Source organism: Lytechinus variegatus, chromosome 4 (assembly GCF_018143015.1).
Source record: "Lytechinus variegatus isolate NC3 chromosome 4, Lvar_3.0, whole genome shotgun sequence".
Classification (NCBI taxonomy): domain Eukaryota; kingdom Metazoa; phylum Echinodermata; class Echinoidea; order Temnopleuroida; family Toxopneustidae; genus Lytechinus; species Lytechinus variegatus.
The window spans coordinates 16571767-16580735 of NC_054743.1; positions in this window are offsets into that span (position 1 = coordinate 16571767).

Genomic DNA, 8969 nt, shown 5'->3' on the forward strand with positions numbered 1-8969 from the left:
AAAGATATTACTCTAAGCCCAAGCATTTATACTGGGTTTAATTTTGAAGATTGGTCTTAGCTGTGATTTTTTTTCAATATTTGTTTATCTTTTAAATAATCGGGTCTTGAAGAAAGACTAAGCATAATACTCGTCCTATTCCACAAGAATAAGAATATGACAAAGTCTTATGTGTTTTTTTTAATTGTTTAAATCATTTTTAAATGACTGGGTCTGGAATAAAGACAACGCTCTAAACATGTGCTTTTCTACATGCATGGTCTTAATTTGGAGGATTGTTGGTTCTTAGATTCGTTGTTGGGGGTTGGGTTTATTGATTTTTTATTCTTGAAATAATTGTGTCTGGTGGAAAGTCCATCTTCGACAATTGATCTTCGTGTTATTCCACAGTAATCAGATTATTGGGTCTTCGTTTTAGAATATTTGTAAAAACTATTTCATTTTATTTTCAAATAATGACCAAGTCTGCAGGAAGGATGTTTGATTTACCCATGCCTTATTGCAATGTTTTGTTGGGGTCTTAGTATTATTAAAAAAATTGGGTGTGGGGTAAAGACATATTTCTTTACTCGGTGTAACTTTGGAAGATTGGTCTTAGATTTGGAGTTTTGTAAATTCATTTTTTAAATAGCCGGGTCTTGGGAAAAGAGTACGTTTTGAAACTCGCGTTATTCCACAAGAATAAGAATATGATAGGGTCTTATGTTAGAAGATTTTTTTGCGTATTTGTTTTAATGATTAAATCTGGACTAAAGACAACGCTCTAAACTCCTTTTTAAAACATTTCTTAGGCTGAAGGATTGTTTGGTCTTAGATTTTGTTTTTTTTATTATTACTATAAGCGTAATTTTGAAAAATAAAACTGCGTCGGGCTGAAAGACTACGCTACATGTATATGTCCATGTTATCCAGCATTAATAAGATTATGGGGTCTTTATGCTGTTTTGAAAATGTACATGTAATTCATAATATTGAATAACTAGGTTTGGAGGAAAGACTATGCTATATTTTCATGGAATTCAACATTACCAAGAGTTGAGGATCTTTTTTTTCAACCATTTCTTATTTTGAAATAATCTGGTCTGGATGAAAGTCTACACTTTATTTTCATGTTATTCAACATCAATAGATTGTGTGGTCTTTTTTAAAAAGATTTGATGAATGTTTTAAATGACCCGGAGAAATGTCTTTGCGCTACATGAACGCTTACTATAGTTGTTTTTTTTTAGTTTTAAGTAACCAGGTCAAGATTACGCTTGATTCTCAATTTACTCTTAGCGCATATATTCACAATAATATACCAAATAAGTTGAAACAACTACAGACATTAATTTCACCAATCTTCATTAACTGGGTCTGGAAAAAGGACTAAGCTCGATTCTCATTTTTATTCCACTGGAATATTATTATCGTATCTTAGTTTGGACTTATATTATAATTTTTGAAATACCCGGGTCTTAAAAAAGACTTTGGACATATTGTATAACAACTGGGTCTAGAAAAAAAGACTTTGGACTAATATTTCAATTTTTGAATTAACCGGGTCTGGAAAAAAGAATACGCTTGATTCTCAATTTACTTTTAGCGCATGTATTTACAATAATACAACAAATAAGTTGAAACAACTACAGACATTAATTCCACCAGTCTTCATTAACTGGGTCTGGAGAAAGACTAAGCTCGATTCTCATTTTTATTCCACTGGAATATCATTATCGCATCTTAGTTTGGACTTATATTATAATTTTTGAAATACCCTGGCCTGAAAAAAAACTTTGGACATATCGTATAATTTGTTTAACAACTGGGTCTGGACAAAAGACTTTGGACTTATATTTCAAGTTTTGAATTAACCGGGACTGGAAAAAAGAATTTGCACTTTTGTGCTATATGAACGCATTACTATAGGGTTAAGTCTTTAGTTTTAAGTAACCGGGTCTGGAGAAAAGACTACGCTTGATTCTCAATTTACTCTTAGCGAATATATCCACAATATAAGCCATGTAAGTTGAAACAACAACAAAGACAGTAATTCCACCAGTCTTAAAGAACTGGGTCTGGAGAAAAGACTAAGCTCGATTCTCATTTTTATTCCACTGGAATATCGTTATCGTATCTTAGTTTAGACTTATATTGTAATTTTTTAATTAACCGGCCCTGGAAAAAAGACTGCACTTTTGTGCTATATGAAGACATTAGGGTTTTAGTTATTAGTTTTAAGTAACCAGGTCTGGAGAAAAGACTACGCTTGATTCTCGATTTACTCTTATCGCATATATTCACAATATAAGCCATATAAGTTGAAACAACAACAAAGACATTAATTCTACCGGTCTTAATTAACTGGGTCTGGAGAAAAGACTACGCTCGATTCTCATTTTTATTCCACTGGAATATCATTATCGTATCTTAGTTTGGACTTATATTATAATTTTTGAAATAACCGGGTCTGGAAAAAGACTTTGGACTTATATTATAATTTTTTTAACAACCGGTTCTGGAAAAAAGACTTTGGACTTATACAGTGCGTATAAAAAAAAAATTTACACTTTGCAAAAATCCTGTAAAATTATACATTTGTAATATCCTGAAGATTGTTCCACATTTTAACATTGGTACAGGTCCATTAAAGCAAATGACGATATAACTGTCGAAAAATATTTCCGCTTGAGTGAGCACCACTTACTTTTGAAAAGTTAGTGAAAAATGATTTGCGCAGAAATTTGAAATTGTTATGCGAATAAAAGTAGACCTTAATCATGAAGAACACATGGAATTTAGCTAGTAAAATTGATTTGAAGATATCTTCTACATTGTTTGACTTGTTTCCTTGCCCCAAAGCACTTTGAAGAGTGCATTTCGCCCCATCCCATTCCCCACACACCGAGGCCATCGTGACGATATTTGCTTTACATTGAGCAGTGATTTGCATGGAATGGCTTAAGCTTGATTTTCATTTTGTTAATCATTGCTAAGCTTGGGAAAAGTGTAGAGAAACAGGTATTAAATGAAGAATGAAATGTAAACCAACTTTCAATGATAAAAACTGAGTATAAAATGCTGGAGATGTCTGATATAAACTTTTGTTCAGATTCAGTTATGTCCTCAGATCCAGCTGGCAGAAATAGGGAAAAGGTTGTGCTTATTAAGGGTTGAAATTTCAGTTTGGGTGGCAAAATTGTCACAAAATGCTTGAATTTATCCGTTTTATTCCAATTGACTAAAAGTGCAAGGGAAATGTATGATAAATCTTTCGTAGTGTAAGTTTGGTTTCGCCCTTTCCCCTTGATACAGCATGAAAACGAGCATTTCTGCGCAAACAGATTTCTGCGAGCTTTACAGAAATGGACAGTGCTCACTCAAGTGTAACATTCTGACAAAACTTTTACTTTTATTGGATAGATGAGACCGAAACCCAACATTATACGTGAAAAAATTACCCGCATGTTGTATATTTTTTAATTCCCAGGGCTTTTTCAAAGTGTAAACTTTTTTTTGATACGCACTGTATAATATTTTTTAAAAAAACCGGGTCTGGAAAAAAGACTTTGGAATTATATAATAGTTTTGATACGCACTGTATAACATGTTTTTTAACTTTTTTCTTACTTTTTTCCAATAAAAGTAAAAGTTTTGTTCTGCATCATGTGAAACGTCTATGCATTATATGAACGATAAAATATTAATTATAATGATTAATTATTTGTGAAGAGCAGAATAGGAAAGCGTCAAGTGGATATAAAGTGACAAAAATATTTCGACTGACTTACGCGTTTTTTTTTAAAGCTTTTTAGTGCTTCCAGGTGTCTGCATTGTTTAGAACCAATTTTGAATTACAAAACGTCCATATCTTACTCAACTCTAAATCAGCTTCTGTGGGTTCAGGTGGAGGCTGGTTCTTTGCATTTCACTTCAACTAGAAGTGGATCAAGGCTTAAGTTTTCTTTGTAGTCAACCTGGTCTCAGGTGTAAGAATTTTTAATAAGTAGAATAGATGTCAGTGAAGTCTTGGATTTAGGACTTTTTACTACTGTTGCTACACATGGATGGAATTACTATATTATTACACAAGACATAACACATTGCAAAAATTTTAATCTAATCAATCCCATACATGAAAGGCCAACTTCATTTTCATCTCATAGGCCTTAATGCTGCTTTTGATTTTTTTTTAGTTTGTCTTCTTCAAAATATTAATTTGTCAGTTTTCATCATAATTATAAAGAGAACACTTTGATGATATGCTTTCTATTCATACAATACATACCAGACATTGCTGGTTTTCTATCAATTGCAACTCTTTGTGAGACAAAGTCCAGGGGTGTCTTATAGATCTCTACTTAATGACTAGTTCAATATTAATTGACATATGGAAAGCCAATTTGGGTTCACATTAACTTTCATCCCTACACTTGCTATAAATGCATTGTCTCATATCTCTGATTAAAGTGGGTTGACATTTATTATTTCCTTTAATACTTGTTTCTCCACTCTTTTCCCAAGCTCAACATGATTAACAGAATGAAAATCAAGCCTAATTCATTTTATGTAAATCACAGCTCGGTGTAAATCAAATATCATCTTGATGGCCTTGGTGTGAGGGGGAGTAGGGCGGGTGCAATGCACTCTTCGAAGTGTATTGGGCAAGGAAACAAGTTGAAAGAGGTCAAAGATATCTTCAAATCAATTTTACTTGCTAAGTGACGTGTTCTTCATGATAAAGGTTTACTTTTATTCGCATAGCTATTTCAACGTTCTGCGCAAATCATTTTTCACTAACTTTTCAAAAGTAAGTGGTGCTCACTCAAGCGGAAATATTTTTCGATAGTTATATCGTCATTTGCTTGAATGGATCTGTACCAACGTTAAAATGTGAAAAAATCTTCAGGATATTACAAATGTATAATTTTACAGGATTTTTTCAAAGTGTAAACTTTTTTTTGATACGCACTGTATAGTACTTTTCATTTACGCAAACAAACTTGATAGGGCAATATGACGCAATGGTGACTTTTTTCTCATTTGAATAGAGGTATTATGTAGGCACACAAATCAAGCTTTTCTCTTCATTGTCGGATTTTTTTTTTTTCTTTCGTTACCTTTCTTCCTCCTTCCCCTTCATTTCTTTCTGCTTCCTCTACTTGAATAATCATAAGGAGCTGTCGATCCAGGCCCCCCCTCCTTATTCGACCCCGCCTGTGAACGGTATTGCATATTTAATCCAGTTTGTTATATATGATTGTAATGTTTATCGTGTTATAAGCTAACAAAGGGAAAGTCTATACATAAATCCCAGTAACCATGGTAACTAGTTGTATTATCATTTTACAGACACAAGTTAAAAATAAAGATTTGTATATACATGAATTAACAGATATATATTTTATGAGCAGAATAACTAACTTTTTTTCGAGAATGTGATAATACTCATGCAAGCAGGTATAAGCAATCATGTAAATAAATAATGTAGATATAAACAAAAATAAATTGAAATTTTGTATGGAGTTTAATATTCATATAAATATAAATGATAGAACTTCTAATGAGAAAAAAATCAGAATGCTTTATTACATTTAACTGATTTTTTTATTTGTGTATATACTGCTCAATTATTTTGGATTGACTACATTCGCAAATAAAAAAAAGACATTTTGTAGGAATGAAGTGATGTTTCAATTTTTTAACCAGTTTATGCATGCTAATAATGTATAGCTTGTTTTGTTATAGTTCTTTGCTTTTATTTCTTACAGGAAAATGATTATTTCTGAACCTATGGCAGGCTTCACTGAATAGTGTGGAATAATTTGATATCTATCTCAATCTGCATTATAAACAAATACATTGAACACTTGCTATTACATATTTCTTCTATTTTCTTTTAAAGATTAAATTTGGGATTTTCCTGCTGTAGAATAGAAAGATGAAATATATTCTTGAGCTTTCGTTAGCAAGTAACTGCATTTGCAAAGTAAATTAAACCTTATTCATGCCTTAGGCAGGTTCTGGCCATATGATTCATTTTCTAAGCCAACTTTTCTATAATGTCTAAGAAGAAAAGTAATTTCGTTCATGCCTAGTGTTTTTTAATCTTTTTTTATAAAAAAGAAATGATCTGCATCTCACTTGTAACATTATATTATATGGCTACGAATGTTCATATTCTAGTTCCATTTTTATCTGATTTGGTATATATTTACTATTTTATCATTAGGTTTAATAGAACCTTCTGTTTTTTGTATAACTACATATCATTAACACAATATAGTAACATTTGATGTCAATTTATTTATTTTTTGGTGTCATGAAAGAACCATTTTAGTTATTTTAGTTTTGTTTTTGTTTGGTGAAAAGAGAATATGAATATGTTTTTAACAAGCACAGTTCAACTACATGTAGTTATGAATCGTACATACATACAAACTTACAATTTTTTTTTCCATTTATATATTCCATTGTTTACACACCTTTTTAAGTTTCTGTAGTTAGTGCGTGACAGTCATTGTGATAGTTTTGTCCAATGCTTTCAATTAGTATATTTGAAGGTTATTCACCATTCAAAAATTACAAAAAAAGGTAGTGATCATTGGATGTTTTTTTAAGCCATTACAATTCGAATATGACATGCCCCTCGATTAGAACTCAATTTTGCATCGAGCGCGCTCTTTGGTATATTTTAATTAAAAACGGTTCTTTAAAACATGCACTCTACAATTCTTACAATTTATTTAGGATCTTACTTGTGAAAACATATAATTTGTAAATGTTATGTCAAAATCAACTGAACTAAAGGCCTAAGCTTTGATCAAGAATAAGACGGTCTATTCATCGCTAGCTAGTTAGTTATACAGTAAACTTAAAAGCATCACAGTGGGATACATGACATAACAGATGTCTATTTTATGAGCAGAATACATAACTTTTTCGAGAATGTGATTATACTCCTGCAAGCTCTACAATCATACATGTAAATGAATAAAGTAGACATTAAAATAGATTAAAATTTTGTATAGAGTTCAATATTTAGATAGATATAAGTGATAGAGCTTCGAATGAGAAAAAAAAACAAAATTCAAAATGCTATATCATGTTTTTGATTGATCTTTTTAATTTGAATTTTAAGTCATGGTAGGTTTATGTTTGTGTATATACTGCTAATTTTTTCTTGGTTTTACTACATTCTAAGAAACCCCACAAAACACTCTTACAAATGAAGTGATATTTCATATTCTTTACCCAGTATATGCTTGCTAATAATGTATAATTATTTTTTTGGTCATAGTTATTTGGTTACATTTTTGTACAAGAAACATGATTGTTTCTGACAGGTTTCACTGAATAGTGTGGAATAATTTGATATCTATCTACAATATAAAGAAATACATAGAACACTTGCTATTACATATTTATTCTATTTTATTTTTAAGATTAAATTTGGGATTTTACTGCTGTAAAAAAATATATGATGGTATACTCTTGAGGTGTCTTTAGCAAGTAACTGCATTTAGAAAGTAAATTAAAGAAGAAAAGTCATTTCGATCATGCCTCTTTTAATAAAGAATGATCTGCATACCAATCGTAACCTTGTATTCATATGGCTATGAATATTCATATTCTAGCGCATTTTTATCTGAACTGGAATATATTTAATATTATATCATTAGGTTTATTTATGCTTAAAAAAGGAATCTTCTGAATTTACAACTATATAACATTAACACAGTATTAAACTTTTTTATGTCTATTTGAAATTTCAGTAATGGTTTCATTAAAAAACATGTTAGTTTTGTTTTCGTTTAGTGAAAAGAGAATATAAATTTGTTTTTAACAAGCACAGCTCAACTAGTTATGAATCTTATGTACATTAATTTTTTTTTTCACAGAAGTAGTATATTTCCATTTGTATATTTCATTGTTTACACACCTTCTTAAGTTTCTGTAGTAAATGTGTGACAGTCAGTGTGATAGTTTTGTCTAATGTTTTAGTAAAAGTTAAATAAAATCGAGTGTCATGCACCAGTCGAGAATTAAAGAAAATGTAGTTACCATTGGATGGTTATCTTCAGTCATTATAATTAAAGTATGATATGTCCAGCCATTAGACTTTAATCGAGCGCCCTTTTCGTTATCTTTTAATAAAAAAAAACAACTCTGTAAAACATGTACTTTACAAATTTAGAAGAAATTGGATATTAGAAAGCTACAGGCAAAAAAAGACATGTCAGCCTAGTCCATGGTTGACAAGGGTTTAATATAAATAAACGGAAATAAGGCAGATATTTTATTTTCATCGTGTTTCGATCAAAATATATTCTCACATGAAATTCGGTCAATTTATCCCATTACAAAAACTCATCTTAATCAATTTTCTCCACACAGCAACTGTTTGAGAGCACATGCATAATTATAACTTAGTAATGAGATATAATAGTGACATGCAGTTTCGTTGCATTAACCATAACTAAATATTGGTCTTAATGGTTACAAAACAAATCAAGGCATGTGCAAAGGTGGCATTGTAATGTGTAAAGATAAGTTCATTCATTGGCATCACTTTGCATTTACGTTTTTCCCTAATCCTACATACAAATTGAGTATATTTGTTAACGTAGACATTCGTAAATTTTCTCATTATAATTATATAATGATATGATAATAAAACGGTTTTTTGTCATTAATTTTGTAATCATAATACATTTACGTTATAAAATTGTCATATTCTTGCTTACAAAATTGTGTCAGGGTAAATATTTCTTTTTATATATACGGTACATGTATCTATACATTTTATAATTCTTATATGTCATTTTCTTAGTACCATTAAGAAAAGGTATCTTCCTCTTATTATTTCACTTCCTGGTTGTGCTTAGTAGAATCAGTTAATGAATATGTACAGTATATAACAATCGGTATATATACATAATGATTGCTGGTCTATTTTTTTATGTAATTTCCAAATAATGCCTACAAAC